The sequence below is a fragment of the Callospermophilus lateralis genome, chromosome 8 (genome assembly GCF_048772815.1).
Source record: "Callospermophilus lateralis isolate mCalLat2 chromosome 8, mCalLat2.hap1, whole genome shotgun sequence".
NCBI lineage: Eukaryota > Metazoa > Chordata > Mammalia > Rodentia > Sciuridae > Callospermophilus > Callospermophilus lateralis.
The window spans coordinates 134,620,777-134,646,586 of record NC_135312.1 but is presented as its reverse complement, the minus strand read 5'-3'; the positions used below and the strand labels follow the sequence as shown (position 1 = coordinate 134,646,586).

General features: G+C 37.5%; 1 pseudogene; it reads left to right on the top strand.

Annotated features, from left to right (window-relative positions):
- Positions 1–18,213: 18,213 nt before the first annotated feature.
- LOC143642068 (nucleolar transcription factor 1-B-like) lies at positions 18,214–22,648 on the top strand (annotated as a pseudogene).
- Positions 22,649–25,810: the final 3,162 nt, after the last annotated feature.

The following is a 25,810-nucleotide window of genomic DNA, read 5'->3' as shown; positions in this document are numbered from 1 at the left end:
CATCTCATGGAAATGTCATTTAACTGACCTTTAAAGGGGCAGCAAGCTTTGGAAACTGATGAATATAATTTCAATTTTTTCAGGAATGAGAATATTAGAATCAGACCTCTGTGAAGTCTTTCATTATTTAAATGTCATTCACTGGCAACATGTCATGATGAATCCTGAGGGGTTCCTGCCTTTCAGAGATACTTATCTGTCTCCCACTTATTGAAATCTCAATGTTTAAGTTTTATTCTTTTCCTGTACTGTGATTTAACCTTTGCCCTATAAACATAATCCTTGAATGTTGATGTATTTATATAGGAATGTAAGTCACTGTATTATAAGTTCCTCCTGGCCAAGAGCGATAGTGGTGAGCAGTTCGATAAGCAGTGGAAAGATCATTTAGAACTCCAACAAATAGATTAAAAGTAGAGATATACCATTGATGAATATTTTTTAAAAAATATTATTAAAGGCAAACTTTATCCATTTTATGATTTTTCAAGAGTCATTGCATTTTTTTATGGAGAGAATGCAAATAGTTCTAAGTATTCCCTTCTTAAATTTTATTTTAACAAAGTTAATATGCTAGTTCAGAAGAACTGACAGAGAACTGCGTGTACACAGTTATGATTATATGCGTGCTTCTGAAGGAAATACATTTTCCTTTTGCTTGGACATATTTTTGTGGCAAATACACATATTCATGGTTACATGTATGTGAATGTTTTAAGCATTAGCAGCGGTTCCCTTGAAAAGTAAACTTTGGCTATGTAATCAACATGAAAGAGAAGAAATAAGAATTGTTGTTGGAATTAGGAACACACTGAGGCTGAAGTCAAAGTCAGGATTATCCTGCTCTGGACAAGAAACGCAAAACCAAATCAACAGAACTAAGATAGAGATGGGCTCAGAAGAAAATGTACTCTTTCTGTTAGAGTCTCTTTGATTTCTGTTTTCTACAGTGTTTCTTCACCTGTCATATTATAATTTTTGTTAGAAGAGTGGAATATAGTATGTCCATAAAACAGGCTTTTTTGCTTGTCAAAAACCTTGAGGATCTTGATTTGCTCCCTCTTCTTGCTTGACCAGAGGGTTTAGGTGAAACCAGGATGTAAAAGTGAAATCCTGTCCAAGGATGTGAGCCATGGCATTGGGGTCCTTCTTTGATTTCAAACAAAAGCAAAACCAGAAACTTCAAACTGTCACTTATCTTATTCTAGTAAATTCAAAATTTCCTATATTTAAATATTATTGAAATTTCAGATACAAGTTGCAGAAAGAAATAAGATAATTTCATTTCTGACAGATTAGCTGACACTAGTTTCTGGGTCTTCCTAGTTTCTGAATTAAAGAAAAGTTTGATCCTGATTCATATTAAGTGTTGTCTTTTTAACTATTACTTATTTACCTTTTTTTTTTTTTTGGTACTGTGGATTGAGCCCAGGAGTACTTTACCACTGAGTTACTCCTTAGCCCTTTTTATTTTGAGACAGGGTCTTGCTAGGTCACTGAGTCTGCCCTTTTGATCCTCTTTGATTAGAGGTATGTACCACTATGCTCAGTTTATTCATCAATTTTTACACAAATATGTACCAGTAACAAGAGATTGAAAATATGAATAAATCAAAGGTAATTTATTTAAAATATGTAATGCAATTTTTACTAGTACAGGATTGCTCTAACCATATCTGCCATCAAGACTTGGTATTGTTATATCACTAGCTTTTTACTTATCTTAAGTATTTCCAAGTATGGTGGTCACCTTAACATGTAAGATCTAAGGATATTTTTCTTGTCAACCTATTCTAATACTAGAAATGTTTCCCTTCAACAATAAGGTAAACTCTTTTCTCCAAAACCTCTCACTAATTTTTTTTTTTCTTTTCCATTCAGGAAAACTTAGGATTTCCTATTTCCTTATAATTAACACATGTGTTAATATTTGAAAATAACTCATTTGAATGTTAGCTGGCTTTTCAAAAATAGTTATTTAAAGTCAATTTCACTCAGAAATTTAAAGGTTTTGTTTTGTTTTGCCTTCTGGGAATCATGCCAATTATTGGAGCACTGATTTCATCAATGAAATAATTTGTCTTTTTTTTTTTTTTTTTGCTTCTAGAAGTTTCTAGAATGTTACATTTATTTTTGATGCATTAAACTTCCTCAACTCGTAGAGCAACCTGTCTACATGCAGAGTGCTTTGCTCTTTTATTTTTCATTCTTCTCTGCCTCGGAGAAATGTTTTCATTTTCCAGTTGCCTCTGTCTCTCCATCTCTCCCAAATACTTTTCTATTATTTGTTTATCTTTCTCATCTATTTTCTCTATTAGCTCCTTTTTGAAATTCATTTTAAAATTCTTTCAGTCCATGGAGTTATTCCTAGACAGAGGCTTTTTCAGTCATTTATTATGACTTTAAGTAGAAAGGATTGATGTCTAAGCATTTGTACTTAGCTTCCTATCTCTAGGGCCATTTTCCTGAATCTTAACATGCAGCTCATTTTAAGAATTCTCATTAGTGCAAGAATATGAGCTTTGGCTGTCAAAGGGGCTCCTGTTGGCTGGAATCCAGGGTGAGTCAGGGGTACCTGTAACAGGACTCAGTTTTGTCATGTATGGGAATAGAGCTGATAATGCCACACACCTCAGAGGATTTTGTGAAAAGTAAGTGGATTAGAGCTAGGCAGCTAGCTAGCTAGACCCATGCTACATGCGGACTAGTTTTGGACATTAACATAGTAAGAGAGGCAAACTTTTACCTTTGCCATTTTAGGTTTTCAACAGAGCTTGAGAATTAAATTAGCATAAACAGGTCAACAGGAGAATATGACAATTCATTTCATATAAGTCTTACATGGATGGGTGCCCTCCCACATGAAGACCCAAAGAAGCAGCTGCGTAATGAGCAGGTGGACACTAACACACTGAGTCGGAGGAGAGGGAGGTTGGGTGAGGAGAGGGAGGTTGGGCGAGGACAGCTACCGTGGACAAGTGACAGGGATATCAGGAGACTACAAGACTGGTTTGTGCTGATTTCTCACAAGTCACAGGGTCTTGCCTCCCAGCCCAGGTGACAGGAACCTGACTTTCCCCCTGGTATACCAACCACATCTTCACGTGGGGATCTTATCTCTTACTTTTAGGAAGCAAAATGGGATTCAGAGAGACCTTCTTGTGCCTGTTTTTTTTTCCAGGTGCCTTCACCCCAAATGTTCCTGATGTCAAAGTGGCATGTTTTGAGATAAAAATTCTCCTGCCCTTCAATGTAGAAAAGCTGTAGTGACATGAATGTCGGTGTGGATGTGGATTGTGTCATGGATATGAGTAGGTGGAGCCTCATGGTGAGGTGTCAGCACAGGGTACTCATTCCCTCCTTTACTGGTTTGGCAGTGCTGGGAATTGAGCCCAGGTCCTTGCACGTGCTAGGCAGGTGCTGTCCCTCTAAGGTATACTCCAAGCCCTCTGTCATTATATTTTACCTATGGAATAAAGAAAAACTTCTTGGCTCAATTTCACATGTCTACGAAATGGAGGATTGAATCCAGGACAATCCTACCACTAAGCTACAACCTCAATCCTTTTTACTTTTTTTTTTTTTTTTTTTGAGTTAGGGCCTCCCTATGTTGCTGAAGCTATCTGTCCTCAGACTTGTGATCCTCCTTTCTCAGCCTCCTGAGTTGCTGGGTTTGCAGGCATATGCCACTGCACCTGGCCCCTTGTGTTAATTTTAATGACACTGATATTGGTATTCATTTTCATCTATTTTTTCCTATAATTTTGAGGTTTAAGCATTTTGCTTTAAAAGGTGTCCGAATTTTCATTTGTAATTGCACTGTCTTCCTGCTTCACATTAAAGCACGTTTATTCTAAACTTTGCAACTTTCTTTTCTTGGTGTCACTTTCTCTATTCTGGGACTTTCTGTGCCTCTAGAGATTGCTTTCCACAAATGTTCTGGGACACATTTTGTCCACAGATCCCAGCTCGTCCTTCTGCCCTCCTGACTGTTGAGCCTTATGATAATCACTCAGGCAAGGGGTGACAGTTTTCTATGGTGGTTCCAAGGTGACCCACAGTACTTGAAGCAAACCTGCTGCTTTGGACTCTGCCGTGCTTCTCCAGCTCTTGGATAACGACTTGAACTTGAACTTAAAGGATGAGCTTGAAGATGGCCCAGCCAGTTTCCAAGGCAGGGGCAGAGGATGGCAGAGTCCCAGCTGGACCAGGGGCCACTCCCAGCCCATCACACAGTGCCCAGCTCTGGGGTCAGTGCTTCCACCAATCACTGCTGCCTGAGCTAGGTATTTTTGTGACTAGATATTGCTTTGCTTACTTTTGGATATGGCTTTATTGACCTAAATACCCCATAGCCCCATTCCCTTCTGCTCTCACTTTCTTTTGTTCCTCATTCTTTCAGTCCATGGAGTTATTCCTCGACAGAGGCTTTTCCTGTCATTTATTATGATTTTAAGAAGAAAGGATTGATGTCTAAGCATTTGTACTCAGCTTCTTATCTCTAGGGCCATTTTAAAACAAAAATAAAGCTCATGAGGGTTATTTGCAGTTCTTTAGAGTGCCAGAGTCTCCTACTTCTATTCTCATTAACCTTTTGTTTTATTTAGTCTTACTTTTCACTTCTACCCCTAAAATACATTTTAAAGTTAGCAAACAGTTAAGAGGAATTTGAAAGATTTAAACATCTATAACTTCCTTCTATCTTCACAGAACATTTTCAAAATAACATATTATACAGTAAGGGAAAACATTATTTGAAATATAGCTAATTTTCGGATAACTAAACTGGTGGACTCTACCAATTTGTTATAATTTTGGTTTTTAACAGATTAAATTATGACACAGAGTGTCTTACCCTTAAGTACAAAACAATGATTAACTTGATTCAGCCAACTGGCCCAAGCCTCCAATGACTGCCTAAGCCCTAGGAGGGGCTGCCAACCATGACCTGCTGTTGCTTTAAAGGTTGTCTTTGGCTTTATGAGCATTTTTCCATTTCATTCTCAATTATAGCACAGTGCTTTGCAAACAGCTGACTCTATAAATGTAAGGGCAAGAATAGGTGATATATCAACTGAAGAAAGAAAAAAAAGAGAAAGAAAATAAAAATTTAAAGGGAAGCTTATCATGGAAAGATAACTAAACTGAGTGAGAGTCCTCTATATTAAAATGAAAAGAAAACTTGTGGTTTATATATTTTCTTATTTTGCAGCATCAAAATATCTGATCTCTTTATTATCAAGTATTTGATTATGAATACATAAAAGCTTCCTCCAAGATCTCATTAGAGAAGAGAGGAATACATACACACCAAAAGTATCCTGGAAGTCATTGTCAAAAACATCATCACATGTATCACCACTGGCCACGGAGGCATGGAGTGCCATGACCCCAGTGTTCAATATGCATATTATCTTGTAAGTTGGGAGTAAGTAAAAAAAAAAATGCTTTTACTATATGTGTGTGGAATTTGCGTGAGAACTAACTTCAGTTAAAAAGCTTAATAATAACTCTCCCTGTTTACTCAGGGACATTGATATTCCTTTTAAGACCACAATGGTGTCCTTGTGCAGAGCAGGGTTATTAGTCATGGAGGTGGCCTTGGGTACCCAGCCAACTAGAGTCGTTCTCACCTGGCACAATTAACCAAATGAATTAAAGGAAGGATATGGGAGATCAAGCCGGGAGTTATTTTTGGTGACTCTTTCTGGTTTAGTCTGCAGTGCATGTGCAAGCATTCTGTAGCCCCCAGATATGCACATTGTGAAATTCAAAGTCTGAACTTGCCATATGTGTGCAATTCAGAATTGAAACTAAGTTTCTTACCAACGGCCTTGAATTTTACCTCCAGCATTTGCCAGAATTGAGTGTAAATGAAGGGAAAAGATTAGCATAGACTCTTTCATTCTAACTCCTCTCCAAATCCTGAAGCTAAAGTCTATGAATTGAAAACATTTACTGTTGCTAGAACTGGTTGTCACTTTGTAAGAGTGATAGAGAGAAAACTGCAGATAAGTCATACAATTTGAAGAAGATGTCATGAAGATCTAGTTTTGCTTGGCATCTAGATGTACATATATCATACATTTTCTCTAAAATTAGAATGAAAGTAAAAAAGCTGCTTTATTCACAAAGCAGCTCGATTTCAGCCAGGCAGGGTAGAGTTGAGCCGAAGGTCTCATCGATCATGCAGGATTTTGTTTCCTTTCACAATTTAACTATATAAATGCCAAATTTAGTTTCCTATGGGGAAATAAGTCAGAGGTTCTGACTGGAGAACAGGAGTAAGTCAAGAGGAAATCTGGAGGAACAGCAAGTTTCTCCTCCGTGTACCTCTCTTGTTTTAGCGTATCTTATCTTTTCAGAAAAACACATTGGTAACAGTGCATTCTGTCATACTCGGTAGTGGGTCCCTTTGACACCATCATATATGCATGGAATAAAATTGGTCTGCTCAGTCCCCATGCTTCCTCCATCATCCCATGCCTCCCCACCCTCGCTCTCTTTCTCTTCTCTCCTGGTCTTCCTCCTGTTTATTTATTTTTAACTGATGCTTTATAGGCGTGCACCAAGGTGAAACTCACTGTCATATGTTCACGTTTCATACAGCATAATCTGGTCAAATTTATTCCACAGTTTCTCCCCTTACTCGTCCCTCCTCCCACCCCCTCAACCCCCTTCCTCCACTGTACTGTTCTCCCCTCATCTCCCACTTTTCCTTTGTCTAACTTCTGCATATGACCGGAAACATTCAACCCTTAAATTCCCAAGTCTGAATTATTTCACTTAGCATGTTCTCCAGTTACATCCACTGACCAGCCAGTGCTATACGTATGTTCTTCTTTATGGCTGAGTAAAACTCCATTGTGCAAATATACCACCTTCTCTTTATCCATTCATCTATTGACCAACACTTAGACTGGTTCCATAATTTGTCAATCACTGTCAATCACACTGCTATAAACATTGATGTGCTTGCAGCACCATAGTGTGCTGATTTTAGTTCTTTTGGATCATTACCAAGAGTGGCCTGGCTGGGTCATATGGTGGTTCCATTCCAAGTGTTTTGAGAATTCTCTATACTGCTTTCCAGAGGGATTATATTAATGTGCTTTCCCATCAACATACTTGCCAGCATTTATTACTACTTGTATTCTTATTGATAATCATTTAAACTGGAGTGAGATGAAATCTCAAGGTAGAGTTGGTTCTTTGAATTGATAAACAAGAATGAAAAAACCCTTAGCCAAGCTAACCAAAAGAAAGACAGACAAGACCCCAAATAACAGAATCAGAGATGAAAAAGGAGGTTATCAGCACAGATATCTCTGAAATACAGGGGGTCATTAGGAACTATTTTGAAAATTCATACTCCAATAAACTAGAAAACCAGGAGACATTGAAAAATTTCTGGACACATATAATGTATGAAATTGAACCATAAGATGACATGAAACCTAAATAGCAATGTAAAGCGATGAGATTGACACCCTAATTAAAGTCTTTCAACAAAGAAAAGGGCAGGTCCAAATGGATTCTCAGCCATGTTCTATCAGACCAGACCGTTAATGAAGAACTAACATGGGTCCTGAAATTATTTCATGAAATAGAAAAGGAAGCAACACTTGACAAGTTCATTCAGTGAAGCCATTATCACCTAGACACCAAAACCAGACAAAGACACATCAAGGAAAGAGACTACAGACCAATTCCCTAAAGAACATAGATTGAAAAATCATTAATAAAATATTAGCAAACTACATTTAAAACACATTAAAAACACAGTGCCCCCAAATCAAGCATGTTTCATACCTTGCTTAATCAAGATTGGTTCAACATATGAATATTGATAAATGTTATTTACCACTTAAATAGAATTAAGGTCAAGAATCACATGATACTTTCAGTAGAAGCAGTAGAAAAAAGCCTTTAGCACATTTTATCTTAATCACCATCCTGTTTAGTATTTTTGTAGAGCTGTTTATTTTTCTTCCTTTATCCTATTACATCTCTATCAGTGTCAAAAGACAACATTACAACAAATTTAATTAGATCTAATTGCTTTTTATTCATGGTTCATGATTTGGCACTCTGCATCCTCCAAAACAGAATGGGAGCTCGCACTGCACACTGGAGGAACAGTTGGTATTTTAAGACGGGAACAAGGAAACAGCATAATAGGATGGAAAAAAAGATGCCTGGTTACCATCAGGGTAACTTGTCTGCAGTGGTTCAGGAGGAGGGTACTTCCTTACTAATCTGACTCAGAGGCCTGGAAACTCCTGTGCTCAGGAGAAACTGGTCAGATTTCTTATCTGCCTGCTTCCTGAAAGTCTCAGTCAGCTTTCCCAGTATTTACCATGACTGATAACATTCTGGCTTACTGAGGCCGGTGGAGAAGCTCAGCCCAAACTAATGGCCTCCCACAATTTTGATTAACATCAGAAAAGTAAAACTCATATCACCTAAATTCCACAGTTTGTAGCTGCATTAAAAGACTGGACAGAATATTTGGAAACACTTGGGTAAATTAATGTCAAGTCTAACACAGAGATCAGCATTGAGATCCAAACAACTCTGGAATCACCAGGACCTGACTCTGAATTTTGATTCTACAGCTTTATGAGATGTATGAACTTGGGTAGACGCTTACCTTCCCCAGACCTCTATTTCATCTTGTCACTATTAAAAATAGCATTTCTTAACTATGTCATTACTATGGGTGTACCACATACAACAAAAGTATTTAGAACAAGACAAAATAACAATTAATGGCTCTTAGCAATTTTTACAATTTCAATGATATTTTACGTGGTACCTTTTATAGAGCAAGTTGTAGGTATTCACATAAATACACAGATATGCACATACACATCATTAAGATATTCAAGAACCTCTCCATCAATATAACACTTTTGATTTAATTTGTAATTGTTGGTTGTAAATATCAAGACTTCCATAGTTGAGAAGTGGAACATACCAGCCAATACAGAATTTTCACAGCAGATGGCCAGTGGGCCTGGGACAGTGCTCTCCCCCTTATGGAGCCACGATTCTGTTTCTTCTGATCTATTGCCTGACTGAGAATCCAAAATCCAAAATTTCAGTTTGAATTTCAGTTCAAAACTTTATGTCTATCCAGTGTTTTTCTCTTCCTGTCTGTTTGATCTTCAGACCATAGCTTAGGCTACTCCTTGAATATGCCAAAGTCCCTTGTCTACATGAAAATGCTAATCGGAACTTGTTGTCCTAGTATGAGCCCCATCTGTTTCCTCTGGCTGGTAAATCTGGTTTGCAGATTTGAGGTCTGCTTGCCCATCTTGTTGCAGCCCATGATTTAACATGCATTTACAGCAGTATGTGCACATATTCCACACGTATGTATGTGTGAAAGTAACCAAAGATTAAACTAGAAGTTTCTCAAATGGCACAGTGTGATTATCCACTCCACTGTGTTCTCCTAATAATTTAAAAAGTAAGAATATATTTCATTCATGAAGGATAAATAATTTGGGTATATTAAAGATTATATCATAACTAGTCTGGCACATTGGCAAACTATTACTATTTATGAATGGAATAATCTGCTATTTTGAATTTTCTTTTGTCTGCTGAAACTTACCATCATTACTACTATAAATTTAATATATAACCTGTCATAGAGAGCCATAATTCAGTTTGAACAAAGGACCATACATTGGAGCTCAAGATTATATCATGAAATTTTAGGTTGTAAATAGGGAAGAGATGGTTTTCAGATTATATTTCAGAGTCCATGGGTCCATTTTGTTAAGACCAGTCATATAATGTGCTAAACCACTGTCTCAGACTTAGGCCCTCTTAATCCTAGTTTGCAAATATCTATCTCTTATGTGCATACTTATGGAGTGCAACTGATGTATTTTTTTCTCTGTAACTTTGATGAGGGAAGGTAAGTAGAATATTTTTACAGAGAACATAAAATCTACTTTTATAGGCTTATTTTGTTGGCATGTTAGAGTTGGTCTGTGCCAAGACAATTACTGCTTTGTTTTTAAATTTTTATTGTTTGGATCCTGCAAATATGGCATAAATAAATGCCTACAAGTTAAACTGAGCTTTAATTGTAAAGAAACTGTAATTATAACCTGTCTGAGTTTATACAGGGTGCTGTAACAAAATACTATACAATAGGTAGCTTATAAAAAATAACACTTGATTTTTGTTAAGTTTGGAGGTTGGGGAACCCTGTATTCCAATATTAAGGGACCATGTGCAACCTGCTCTCAGAAGTCTCCTCCATGGGGCACTGATATCATTCCTGAAGGTCCCCCCTCATGACAATCACTGCCAAAAGACTCCGCCTCCATCACGTGGGGATCAGAATTCCAACACATGAATCAATGATCTTCTACTAAAGTACTTATTTATGAAAAAAAATCATCAGTTAAAGTAGTGATCAGTAATTCAGTGAGTATTCAAAACAGGCTAAAATTAAATAATTCAAATATATTCAAGGAGATTGAATGCATTTCCTCGGCTCATCCAGGTCCTTAGCTGAACCTTCACAGAGCTGGGCCATGAGCCTTCCACACAGTGTGCCCAGTTGCTCAATGTTAAGTGGAGAAGCCAACCAGCCATGGCACAGGCCTCACGCATCTGTCACTGTGCACCATTCCAACTGGAGCTCGTTTCTGGAAGGTTTCCCTTTTGCTGTCCCTTACTTCCTGCGAGAAGTTCACCCCACTTGTTGGCACTTACTCTCGGGCTTGGATTTCTCTGCAAACAACGCTTGCTTCCTTCACTCTGGGTTTTGTTTAGGTCTGACTCGCAGCCTGCACACACTGACAGCCTCCCTCGGCATGGAGCAGGGACCAGATGGAATCCATTTCCCAGACATTCTCACTGACCTGGAATTCAGAGAAGAGACACCTCCTCAAGCCCACTCCTGGAAATAGGCCTCCCGAGCCCTCTCCACCTTCACTGTGCTCTCAGAGTCAGCAGCTTGGGCTGATATCTCTGGGATCAGCCCCAGTAAAGAGACCTGTGCAGGGGCTGGGAACCTGGCCAACAGATGGGCGCCTGCTTCCATCTTAGATGGGAACAACTTAGAGAGCTCTCCCTCTCCACTCTTCTGAGGGCCTTTTTTTTTTTTTTCTGTTTCCAAATCGACTGTATCTTCTCTTTTGCAGCTTTGTGAGGGCAGAGTCATAGTATTCATAGACACAGGAAGGAGCATATAAACTTTAAAGGGAATGCAGTACTCTGCTAAAAATCCCACTTAAGTGTTTTGGAAAAGCAGATGAACACACCCAGGAAACACAAGCACAAGTGAAGAATTAAACGTGGTTGGCACTGGACTTGTTGGACACCTTCCTAATGGCCAAGAGACTACTCTCTTATTACATGAAGTTAACTTGATACAGTTTAACACCATTTTACTTACCAAACGTCATTCATATACAAATGTAATCATCGAGTGTAATCTGACTTCTGTTGCTTTATCATGTGTACCTGGCGTATCGGCATTATATGGATATTATCTAGTGTCACACAGTCTGCTTCATTGGGAAGACAATCTTCTTAACATTTGCTCACACACACACTTAATAAAAGGATTACTCACCATTTCCATGCAACCAACTGGTAAAGTACTTGCTCCTTCCGGTTTACTAGGAGCTTGTAGTTTCTAAGTATAGAGAAATTTTATGTCTGCTTTCAACCATGGCTTTATTATTTGCTGAATCTAAAACTTTTTGGAAAGTTTTTTTTTTCTTTTCTTTTTTTTAAAGAATGCAAAGAATAATGTTTGAGATTGTACAAAAAATCAAAGATTTGGTTCTTTTCCAACCCAGGTAGCTTCGATCATTTTTAAAAATGTAATATAAAACAGATGATTACATTAGGACATATGAAAAATGATGTATAGTTTAGTGACAAAGAGATAAAAAGATTAAGCAAATCATTATGATTTAATACATGAAAATTGTACCCTTTATTATTAAAATATGAGAAACTGTTGCAACACATTATACAAAATAAATAATCACTGGAGTACGTATTAAAAACAAATAAATAATCCATCTTCAGTCTGTTAATCTGGCAGTTAAGGAGATACCCACCAATGGAGAAATTCTTTAAGAAGCCCAAGTTTTTTAAATGCTAGAAATAGGAAAAGCGACTTCAAGATAGTTCAGAATGTCAGTTATGAAAGCCAGTCCTCTGAATGACATGTGCCCGTGGACGAAGCCCTGTTGCTCACTGAGAACAGCAATGTCTTCAGCCAGACCCAACACGTGTCCAGCAAACGGGCACCTGAACTTTTTGGTCCTTATGAGTTTAGGTGACAGGGAATCATGGTGCTTCACTGTATTTAGGCTTAACAACTTTTTTGAGAATATGGCCATAAGTTAAAAAAAAATTGTTATTTTATAATAGATATTCAACATTTTTAATACCTTTCAATGCACACAATGTTCCTAATATCAAAGAGAGCATAAATGATAAAAAAATGAAGAAGTGAATTTTTAAAGTAATATATTGTAGTGGGGAAGAGTAACATCAACAACCTATTATTTTTATTACCATTAAAATCATTGATACATTCATTCATTAATTAGTAATTGTATCCACATACAAAAACTCACAAAAATTCAATTTGGTTCTAAAATGTAGTATTATATATTTTTTAAATATAAAATGCATCAGAGGATAAAATTGGGGTCCTTTGTCATCTTTCCTGGATTGACATAAGTTAAGAAAATAAGGCTGCATAAACCTGTTTAGACAATAAAGATGGGAATACCATATTAGAAATCACACTTTCAATGTATGGAATAAAAATTAATAATGTGGGCATGTATATATAGTTTCTCAGGTATCATTTCTTACGCTGTTCTTATTTATAAATATCTACTGAGTATGCTTATGGTAATGTGATCTATACTGTTTTAAAAATGCACTTGCTTTTCTAAATTATATTTACTGAAAATGTTCAGAAGAAGACTGCTATTCTTAAGCCTAAATTCATTTTATGTTGTAATAGATGCTCTGTCACTCTAGGCTAGCAAGCATTTGAGATGCATACTCTTCCTTCATCCCACCCATCTAGATGTTATGGATAAATACATGCCTTCAAGGAGGTCATTAAACCCAGAAGCTCTGATTATATGTTACAAAGAAAATTTTAAAATGAAAAATATTATTCTGAAGGAGAAAATCTGGAGATTGAAAAGTCTAAAACAAGAATTGTTTAACATTTTCCATGTTGGTTTGCTTTATTTTTAATTTATAATACTTTTATTAAAAACACATAAAAGAGTAAGATGCTATTGCTATGACTTAGACAATTTTACATCAGAATAAAAATTCATACAGATAGTTTAGTTCTTTTCTTTCAATACATTTCTATATTTGTGGCACAGAAGTAATCATTTTTTAAGTAAAAAAAATCGTAACTATCCCTTCTGAAGAAGGAGAATAGAATCATTTGATTATAAAATAAAGAAAAAACATTGAATTTATACCATGCAGTTAATGTATAAAACAAAATTGAACATTTTGAAAAAGATCAATATAAATGAGTTGCTAGAAACAATGTATTATTAGGTGTGGGCAAGAAAAATATGCATTTAACATTCAGAAGAATGGTCTGTTCAGTCGCTTCAGCGTTTCAAGTATTTCACCTTAGGTCAACTGAATAGAAGACAATGTATTATTGTTGTGGTTTAGAAAGTAAAACAAGAAAGATGCTAAGTTTTAAAGGTCAGTTCAAACAAGGCACAAAGATATATGTACACATAGCCATGTACACATTTCTTACTCTATCTTCAATGTAACTCAATTCCTTCTTCTAAAGATAAAAGAGACTTTCTTATACTTACCAAAATCTACTAAGGCTTCTTGTGCTACAATTTGTGTCCTAAACTGCTCTTTAACATCTGTGTTCCTCACTCTTGGATGCTTTGTGTTTAGTGCCCAGAAGACAATAACTGAATGAGCTCTGGCAAAGCACGAGCAAGGCAAGGTTATTGTCTTTATTGTTCACTAAGCTACAACTGTACAGCTGCATCAAACAGCTTATTCCTATTAAGTTTACTGCACACTAAAATCCCTGTCTTATCAGCATCTAGTAATACAGCAACTATTTCCTCCTACCTTAAGAAGACTGCTATTCTTAACCCTACATTCAGTTTTATGTTGTGATAGATGCTCCGTCACTCTAGGCTAGCAAGCATTTGAGATGCATGTTCTTCCTTCATCCCACCCTTCTAGATGTTATGGATAAATAAATGCCTTCAAGGAGGTCATCAAAACCAGAAGCTCTGCTTTTGATGCACTGTAACTTTATATGTCTTCCCACATAGAGAAATGGATCCCACTGCTCAACATTTCTTTTTTTTTGGAATTAATAGAATGAGTCTTTGATATTTCTTGACACGTGAACATCAACATCACTATTGTGTAGAATGTACTTTCTTAATAATTTTGAAGATCTGCTCAGTCTTTTCTTTTCTCTTTGAAGTCTCTGCAACATTTTATGAAACCCTAGTAATTCTGGAGTCATTCTTGACAAACCACAATCTCACAACTTCCTCCCCTTTTTTGACTGGCAAACACACCAACACATAAAGATCATATTATTAAAGAAAATAAACTTATACAGGTAGTTTAGTTCTTTTCTTTTTATACATTGTCAAGTAATACTTGCCGTCAGTTCTTCTTCAAATGAAAAATATTCCTCTTGGGTTAGTAGAAAAACTACAATTTTTTCCATGAAACTATAAATCTGCTGTTGGAAAACAAATTATCTGGGTTTCATAACAAAATTGTCTTTGCTCTTTCACCTTCTCCTTAACAGCAGCCATTCACAGAAAAACTCCCAGAAACAAAGTTCGTATCATTTTATGTTTACCCGTCCTTGAATCTCCCCACCATGCTTCTTTTTATGTAGTATTAATAGGAAGAGGATGAAGAACACCATGTCAGCATCCGTGACTCTGAATTTGACCACAGTGAGTGATCTTCCATTTTTCATTTGAAGATGATAAATTGTTTCACCTCTCAGTTATTTTCTTCTGGTTATTTTCTAAAATTAAATAAAACCAGTCCTTTATACATATGAATTCATAAACCTGCATATCTTGCAGGTTTGCCATTGAGACAACTGCTTTCCAAAGTAAGTAAAATCTTTGGCAATTGGATCTTCTATCGACAACTTCATAGAAATAAATCTTTTATCAGGGAACACTGTCCACGCTGGCATCATTCTCATTCCTTTGACACCATTTCCAAGGATCTATGAGAGTACTGAGAGATCCACTCCAATTTTGTGTCATTCGCTTTCAGGATGCATCACATCCACCAGTTCACAACAACCTTTGACTTAGACAATCATGGGATATGAAGTGAAATAGGCCTGTAAGGACAGGTGTTCATCATCTCTCGCACCCAATACACAGCTGGACAGCTTTTGTTTCCCTAAGTATATCAGCACTCATCCAGACCTCCTAGAGCACCCCGAGCTAGCTCACCCAGCCTCACCATCATCTTGGCATCTGCCTCCCAGATTAGAACATAGACTCCACAGGGTGGGTCTGGCCTTCATTTCCCACCCCCTTGATTGCAGCCTCTCTGTGTCCTTCACCGATGCCCAGCAGTCTAGTGCATTATCAAACACTACCACTGTTGATTCTCCAAGAGTAGGAAGCAGCAGCAGCAGCAGCAACCACAGGTAGCTAAGGCGAACCTGTTTATCAGACATGCTGTAGTCAGGGAAAGTAGTTCTTTGCAAAATATTCATAATGCCTCAAAATGGGAAACTAGGGAAGAGCACATATGGGGATTTTGGGCTCTGTCTAGAAAATTTTGAGGCTAGATCTTATTCAGTGAGAAATCCACTGGAATCTAGCAGTTTATAAAACTCTGTCTTGAGGTTGGTGCTGGAAGTCCCAGTGAGGTAAAGATCTTAGAGTGAGCCTAGGACAGCAAACTTGAGTCTTGAAAATAAACTGTTTTTTTTTTTTTTTTTTTTGGTTCACCATCTCGCCTTGCAGGAATAGGTATTTTTTGAAGCAAAGAGCTAAATTAGTCATTCACAGATGGCACTGTTTAACTGAGGGACAGAAAAGTCTGCACACTGCCAAGATAGTTAAGAAATTCGCTTTAGTCCTCGCCAGGCACTCCTAAAACCATTTTGATACCTATTCATTTTCTTGATGTTCTTTTCTATAGATAAAATCTAGACTCATTGTGGAGCTCACAGTTTAATATTCAGTAAACAGTTTTACCTGGAATGTCATCGAACCAATCACATAACTGAAAGCTATATAAGATAACTTTTTTATTAGTTATATAGCTAATGATATAAGAATCTAATTTAAAATAGTTATGCTAGTGTTTTGGTTTGAATGTGAGGTGTCTCCCAAAAGCTCACCTGTGAGACAATGCAAGAAGGTTCAGAGGAGAAGTGATTGGGTTGCAAGAGTCTTAACCCAATCAGTGATTTAATCCCCTGATAGGGATTAACGGAGTGGAAACAAAGTGGTGGGGTGTGGCTGGAGGAGGTGGGAATTGTGGTGTGGCTTGGGGTATATATTTGTATCTGGCAAGTGGAGAGCTCTCTGTCTGCTTCCTGATCATCGTGTTAGCTGCTTCCCTCTGCCACACTCTTCTACCATGATGTTCGGCCTCACCTAGAGCCCTGTGGAATGGATCCAGTCTTCTATGGACTAAGACTTCTGAACCCTCAAATAACCTTTTTCTCCTCTACAATTGTTCTGGTTGGATCCTTTTAGTCATAACAGTGAAAAGGATGCCTAAATGAGCTAGTAATATTTTGTACCTTTAAGGTTAATTCTTACCACTAGGTTTCTATCCAACATGTAAAGTTCATTCATTAAATCAGTTGTAAAAGAGATCCTAGTTTGATGCCTGTGTATAACAATGAAATTACCTAGAGCACATTTGATTTGAGAGTGGTTGGAATTAAAAAAATGACTTCCCTGAGTATTAGTAATCTTTGAGCTGAAACTTGAAATTAGTGAGCCCACAGCAGGCAAATGCACTGTAGGGAAAAGGTCAACATACATAGTTTAACAGACCAAAGAAACCCAAGTCCTTTGTTGCTATAAATAGAGAGCAAGAGAGAGTGTCAAGGTGATGCTGAAGAGCTGGGTAGCAGCCAGGCTGCCATGACTGGATATGAGGTGTTCCCCAGAGCTCTTGCTAGTGTAGGAATATCAGAGGTGAAATGAAATGTGAGAGCTCTGACCTAATGGGTCCATCCTAGTTGATTGGACTGAGTGGTAACTGCAGGCAGGTGGGGCATGGCTGGAGGTGGGTCACTGGAGGTGTCCCTAGAGGAGTGGAACCTCTTGTGGACCCGTATTCCTTCACTCTCACCAGGAGTGGAGCAGTTTCTTCTGTTACGCCCTTCTACCGTGATGTGCTTGGTGCTCCACCTTCGGCCCAGAGATAGGGAGTCAACCATCTATGGACTGAGACCACTGAAACTGTGAGCCCCAAATACACTTTCCCTCTTCTAAGTTGTTACTTCAAGGTATTTTAGTTCCAGAAAAAGCTAAATAAAACACAGGCAATGAAAACTATTTTAATATGTGAAAGTAATTTGGGGCCTTACTCTAAAAATAATGTGACGCCATTGATGAAGTTTTGATTTTGGAGAAATTCTGGCTGCTCAGTAGATAATGGATATTGCAGGTGCAACTGTCAATATAGGGAGACCAGGTAGAAGCTAGTGTGCTAATCAAGATGATGGGAATGGGTTTATGAAGTGACATCAGAAAGGGAGGAAAGTGTAGAAATATGAGACTCTTGGAGAGGTAAGTGAGGTAGAATGTTCCATCAGTATAAGGTGTGTGAGGACAAAAGCATCAGATTGTGCAGCTGTGCGGATGCTGGTGTCCCTCCCTGCACACAAGGTCACAGGGTGAGCATGGGCTTTTGGATGATCATCACAAGTGTGGCCTCCTTACACATTATGTGTATGGAGAAATGTGAGAACATGAAAGTAGAATGACAAAAAATAATTCTCTGTGTGTGTGTGTGTGTGCGCACACACACACACACATGCAGGGTCCACTAAATTCTGCTCAGTGGATATGTATTTGTCAGTAATGATTTTATACAAAAAAACCCCACAAAACTATAAATATGGGTAAAGTCACCTGGGCTAAATAAACTGATTTAAAAGAGCCTCATGGAACTGCCAACATGGCTGCCCAGAGAAGCGTGAGCCAACAGAAGCACAGAAGTGAGCTGACACATGTGGAGATGGAAGGAGCCAGCTCTGCATCCAGGGGCACAGGGACAGAAAACAAAACCAGGAGAAAGGGCTGTCCCTACTGAGGCAAGGTGCTGAGAGTCAGGCAAGGACAGAGGAGCCACTGGACTTCAAAATGTGGAGGTCACTGGCACCTTAACTCTTTAATAATGCAACTTTAAGCGGGATAGTCACTGAAAAAAGTAAAATAAAATACAGAATTTAAGTTACTTGTGATAAAGATACCATTATCTAGAAAACGCAATAGAGGGTAGTGGTAGAAACCACAGTTTTGTGATTTTCAGATAGCTGAAGTTTGACCATTTTGTGGCAATATTTATAGTGCTTGATGTTGGCCATTAAATGAGGATCTCAAATTAATCATTTTAGTGCTCTGTTAATATGTCCTTAATATCTCTTCTATCTCTGAATTAAACATCACAAAACAAAAATAGTCTCAATTTTCTATGTTGGAATGACTTTAAAGTGTAAATATTTGGAACTTGGCTTTGGATAAATACAGGAGGGAAATCCAGTGGACTGGATTCAGAAGCAAGTCTTCCTAAGAACAGATGACTTGAAATCCGAGATCAGGGTTTTAAGGGAGGAGAGAGTGGAATCTCCTATGGGTTCTGTATTCTTCCATAAATTGCCCTCTAAAGAAAAGCGTAATTCCCGAATTCTAGATGAAGGTAACTGTCTGAGGATTGTTGGTCTTGTTATTCAGTCTCTTTTGTTTTTCCTGTTTGCCTCCTCTCCCTTTTCTTCTTATGACAATGCCAACACTGAGTATGTAAGGGACCCCTCAGTTGCTATTTCTTTGCAGGTCCATCTATTCCAGGACGTGGGTGCACTCTCATGTGTTATTTTAAAGGTCTAATCACAAGGAAGGGAAATGGTAATTACTTCTTCAAGACATTGGAAACTATCTAAATCTAAACAATTTAAGAGTTTCCTTGATAAGCAGCTATTTTTCAAGACTATTGCTTAGTGTGAGAATTATGCTCTAGTTTATGATAAAGTATCATGAGACTGATGATTAATAAGAAATCAAGCTTTTCTGGAACCCATGCTTTGCAATAGTAATTACAGCATGAAAAATGTAGTATAGATTGTGGATTTCAATTATTTGGGAATCATTGGAAATGCACTGACTTTTAATCATTACAGATCACCATTTTTTATGGTAGAGAAGTAGATTATTTCCACATAAGGATGTATTTTGGGATGTGGATTAGCACAATTACATAACCATTATATAAACAAGATGTTCATTATTTTCTTAGGCCATACTGTATTATTAATTATTGAAGTTTGGAGGTTTGTTTTTTTATTATGCTTTGTTTTATTTTCTGGGGGAGGACAGGGCTTTAACCTTGAAATCTGAAGGTTTATTTCTGTTAAAAAATACCAGATTCTTTATTCTTTTTGCCTTGCCATAAATAGTAATGTGCAACTTTGGTTTGCATTACTTAAAAGCATTCTGTAGAAAAGATTCACATTTAGAAGACTTTTATACCACATAAGTTTTAGTTTTCTTCATTTGTGAACAAAATTTATCCCTTAAAAAACTGGAATCATTTATAAAGGAAAATATTATACATACTAAAAGCAACAGCAACATGCAAAAAAAACATAAAAGTTTTATGAGAACATTTTCTTATTTGGTACCAAGCAAAAGGCTAGTAGTAAAATGAAAATCATAAGTCAGGAGCAGTAGAATTATACTGCTTCAGTGTCTCTTGCTGAATGAGCCTGGTCTTCTCTCAGAATGTCTCTCTCTGCAGCACTGTGTGGACTCACACCGGACTGGGCTTCACTTTATGTCTCATTCGTCAGATTGTCTACTCTGCACCTCTGATCTGCTGTTAATTTCACCTAGTAAATTTTCCATGGCACGTACCAGGAGGTGGGCTCTGTGGTCTCATTGACTTGGCTGTGTATTTTCCATTTCATTCTTCAAGATGTTCAGATTTTCCTTTGAATATCTGAAAATGTTCATGATATTAATAACAGGAGTTTAAATGCAATTATCTGCTGAAGAGTGGGTATACAAATTGAGACAGGAGAAATTAGTTCTAGAGATCTATGTCCAGCATGGAGGTTGTGATTAATAAGAACAGATTGTATATATGAAAATTGCTGAAAGAGTGGATAAGAACTGTTTTCTCCTGGCAAAATGATAAATTCCCCCCAAATGAAAGTATGTCAACTGATGGATATTAAAGTTTGACATCATCATTCCATAAGGTAATATATATTAAAGTTTCACTTTTTTCCAATAAATATATATGATCAGAAATAATATTTCAATAATTGTCAAAAAATGTTACTACTATCATGCTGTCACTTCTGGGTCTGTTTGTATTATTTAATTTTCCTTCTTATGTGCTTAACTTGCCATGTTTCTGCATGGCTGGGAGTTAGGCATTGTTATGTTTATGTTGTAAATTATTTAATTTTGTTTCCTCCTGTTGAAGTTTGGTTTTTCAAGAAGGTAGATAACTTTTAATGCTTGAGGATTTGTCTATAAATCTTTTTTGATGGATCTAAGATAGCGTTTTCTCTATGAATAGCTTAAATTAACAGGAGGCATGGTATTTCTGGAGGCTGTGAATATTCCTCCTCAGAGTTTCTCTATTCAGATGGAATGGAATTTCATTATTTTCCTGGTATAGAAGTCTGGGTAATTTTTGACCTCATAATTTCATGAGAATTTTTCTTTGCTTGGTTTTACAAAATTTAACACTACTATGTGTGCAGATTAATATCAGCCAAAGTCTCAAAGGCACCTCATGCATGTTTCTGGAGATAGTCTTGCCAAACTCCTCTTTGCTCTTTACCTTGCAAATTCGTGCCCCAGCTTTTCAAAATCTATGTGTTTCCAAAATCAATACAGACACTGTGCTGTGCTTCTGATTCCCCTGTGACAGATCACAGAATCGCTGGCAGGTAGCACCTGGGGAAACTGCTCTGATGCACCCACTGGGCCCTTTTCCCAGGAAACTCACACCTGACTTCTGGTAGTCTTCATTTGTGAAAATGGCATTCTTGTATATTTTGTCCAATTTTTATGGTTACGTTGTGAAGACTAGTTATATATTAGTCATACTTTCATGGCCAAAAATGGAAGTTCAAATGTGGGTGTGTGAGATTTATTTTTAATAAGAAAAATTAAAATCTCTGCTTAGAGGTGCTTTGAATGGGCAAGACAGTGAAGACCTTAGAAATTCATGACTCTCACTCAGATAGCCAAAAAATACAGGATCCCGAAGCTAACTAGAAACATTTTAGTTTAATTTTCCCCAAAATGCTGATGAGACCAATCACCGATCTTCAGAAATACAGAATCCCATGTGCTGCAGGGCTTGCAGAGATCATTTACCTGCTGATTTCTCACAGTGTAGGAGTTTGAGCTCCACTGAGGCATATGCACAACTGTGACCTCAAAAGACATCACTGGAAAGCAGCAGAATACCTCCCACTTGATGACAGTGGGCACTTCAGAATAACCCAGCATGTCTGCACCAGCTTTCAAGGAAGCCTGTAAGCAGAAATGGTTAGGCATTTCTCACCAATTTAAAAAAAAAAAAATCTTGCATGTTGAAAAAAACGAATCTTAGAAGCTGAGAAACATGTTAACAAATCTTGAAAATGAAAAAGTAACAAGAAGAAGAAGAAGAAGAAGAAGAAGAAGAAGAAGAAGAGGAGGAGGAGGAGGAGGAGGAGGAGGAGGAGGAGGAGGAGGAGGAGGAGGAGGAGGAGGAGGAGCGGGGGAGGGGGGAATGAGGGGGAGGGGAGAGGGAGGATAAAGCAGGAAACATCTGGACTTCTCTAAGACTTTGACTACTTATTTTCCAGTATTTCCAAATGCCCGCTGAGCTGAGCAACTGGGAGCTGACCAAAGTTCTGTCAAAGAGCTCCCAGAGAAGATGAAGCTGAAATATATCCAAGATTTTCAGAAGAAACAGGATATTGAAGAAAAACTGTTTAACTCAGTGAAGATTTCTGTAATTTGATCCAGAAATCCAAGAAATCTGTTATCCCCAAGAACTGGGGAACTGAAATCCAAAAGAAGGTTCAGGAAATGATGGAGAAGTGAGGTCTCTTCCAGAAGTCATGACTTTTCCAAGAAGATGAAATTCCAAGACAGCCCCAAAGGCCACCTGTGAATAGATACCACAGATACCTGGGTTTGTATCTGGATAAGAAGATGCAAGAGGTGCCCTGAGGACATATGTGGTAGAGATTGGCAAATGCTGGTTGTTAGTTCTGCAGATCCTGAAAGAACATTATAAGAGCCAGTCTATAGAACTGCACAAACAGTACAGGGTAGACCTGGGCATTTGGCTCAAGTTCGTCACCTGTGGTGTATGGTGCATATGACAGTCTTCATCCAATACACAGGACAATATGAACAAGAAAGGAAACTCAAACCCCAAGTTCAGATGCACAGATCTGAAGTCCTCAACAGCAAGGAGTCTGGAGAGGAGCAGGGGCTGCCAGGGCAGATTTGTTAAGACCTATGACACCCTCAAAGGTATCAGAAGAAGAGTAAAGGAAGATGGGGCAGAGGGTGCTCAGCAGAGAGGGGACAGTGAAGGTGGCAGGCCTTAGGGCAGCGCCTCTTGCTCATTTCCTCAGTGTTCTCTGACTGCACCTGAGCTTTGTTCTCACTGTAGAATGTCCCAGGTCTCCATGTGAAAAGGAGAGAACTCTTGTCTCTGCCTCTTTTTATCCTTGCTCATAATTTTCCCTCTTCCCCCCTCTTCCTTCTCAATACAGAGGAGGACAGACTGGGTAGATGGGGACCTTAAGCAGTTTGCTCTGTTTCAGGTCCAAACCCTGATAGGAGAGGACCCTGCTTGGGTAATAAATATAAGCATTAGCCCCTCCCCCCATACCTCTGATACTACAAGCAGATGAACCCCATGCAACCAAGAGGCTTGGAGTACATAATGATATTGGGTGGGGGGTGCGCACTCGATGAGCCTGAACAGCCTTTAAGTAAGGAATTTTACTCTCATTTTTTGCCTGCCAGTGGTGGTAGGTGACACTGATGAGTGTGTGACTCCTGCCTTCCTTGTGAAACTGTCCCTAAGGACTCTTGCACTACAACCAGAGTGGGGAGCATTTGATAGGAGACAGGACAGGTACCCCAAGAAAATGTTTGAATTCCTGGTGTCTCTCCCCCTGCTTCCTGAATTGACCACCAATACCTGGGAGAGAGCAGAGCAGAGCATACAGCAATAATTCAATATATATAATGAACTCTTAGCTCTCAACCAGACTTTTCTCATTAACTTGGAAAAGCAGAAATTAAAAGCCTTTTAAAACTCATATGATTTTATGTGAAAGAGCTCCTTGAGAGAATAGATGCTTTAAGATTTTGGGAACTGCTTCTCCAAGTGCTATCTGAATTTACTCTAGGCAGAAGCTCCAAATCTTTCCTGCTGCTCCAGGTGAATGAATCTCACCTTCAGAATTTAATACAGATAAATAGATAAAGACATAGAAATATATACACATAGATAAATACACCAACAGTTACACTGTCTGGTCTACCTTGAAGTCATGTGTTATTATCACATTGCTTTAATGCTTTTGGTTTACAGGTGTTTTTGAATGTGTGCTTAAGGCTAGTACCTTTTATGTTCCTTGTTATTTTCAGTTTGTCCTCATGAATATTAGAATCACAAAAGTAGAAAGTTTTATTTGAAAACCATGAATTTCTATGTTTATTTTTATCTTAAATATCTAGTAAATTATTACTTATGAGGTCTTTTAGATGATCAATCTTTTTCAGGAAATACTGGTAGTATTTACAACCTTTGAACCTCTAATTTCTTTCTCCATTTAAATCTGTTGGATATAATCCCCAGAACTCCAAAACAAGGTTAAATAATAGCAGTGATAAGTTTTGTCTTGCTTCTAACTTTCAAGAGAATTCTTACAGGACTTGTAACCATGAAAATTGTGCTGACATATACATTTGAAATAAATTATAGCATATTAAAAAGGAAAAATACTAAAATATTCCAACATATTTACCACCTCTGACATGCTTTATTGCTTTCTCCAGATTCATGATTCAATCTGGTATCATTTTTTTCACCCTGAATATTTAAAAAATATTGCTCAGAATATATATTCACTGTTGACAGATTATGTAAGGTCTGGTTTGAAAAAAATATTTCAAATAACCACTTTTATTAATAAACTATTTTTAAAAAAGTTTTAGGTCCTCAGCAAAACTGATAGGAAAATACAGAGAGCTCCCATATATCTCTATTCCTATAAACAAACAACCTTTTCCACTATCTATATCCCAACCATAGTGGTACATTTCTTATAATTAATGAACCCACAATGGCACACTATTATAACCCAAAGTTTATGGTTTACATTAGGGTTTATGACTGGTTTTTCAGTTTTATAAAATATTTTTACTGGATATAGAATTCAAAGTTGACAAACTTTCTATTTTTTATGTTTTGGCTTGTTAGTTTTTATTTTATTTTGTTTCTATAAATAATTTTAACTATGCTATTCCATTGACTTATGACTTTTTTTGTTTTTTTGATAAAAGGTTAAAAAATTTATCTCAGTCAATTATGTGTGCTGTCATTATAAGAACACACTTACTCAAAACAATAGTTCAGTGATACTTGTTAAAGTATGTTAAGAGAAAACACTCAGTCACATCACCATAGGCATAGAGATCATGGGAATGGGATTTTGTAGTGGGGAGAGAGGTTGGGAACTTCAAATAAACTATAAGCAAGGGAGAAGTTATGGCCAAGGAGTCTGGTGAGAGTCAGTGGATAGAAATAGCCAAGAGAAACCACCAGCCATCAGGAGGATCCTGGCTGAACCCAACAGTGGAGTCTTGTTGAAGAGAGGCCAGGAAGACCAGCCATCGCCTGGGCGAAGTGCAGGCTGAGGAACCTGATCAGCTATCCAGTGGTCAAATACTAAAGGTGAGAGATTCTTACTAAACAGAGGATAAAGGAGATGTTTCAATAGCCTAACCAAATTTTGATTAAGCAAAGAATCTTTGTCACACTCTAATGACAATATTTTTTTCTTTGTCTTCTTTAAAATGTTTTCTCACTGAGACAAAATTTCATCAGTTTTACCATAAAGGACCATTGTGTGTGTGTGTGTGTGTGTGTGTGTGTGTGTGTGTATGTGTGTGTGTGTGCTACCCATCTTGGGATGTGTTGAGCTTAGTGAATATGTGGATTTTTCATTTATAAATTTTAAACCATTTTTGTAGTTATTTCTATAAATACATATTTTCATAGTTCCTTCTCCTATAACTTCCCCTGCTTAAGAACTCATTGAGATTATCCCATGGGTTGCTGAGAATATTTTTTCCTCCAAGCAGGCTTATTTTTAAGTTTTATTTTGCATTATTTAAATTCCTTTGTCTTCCAATATACTGATTTTCTTCACTATTTTTTCAGTGTAACTACTGACTTTTTTCATTGCATAAAAGTCACAAAAACTCTATCCCCATATTTCTTCTGACTTTATTTTACATTT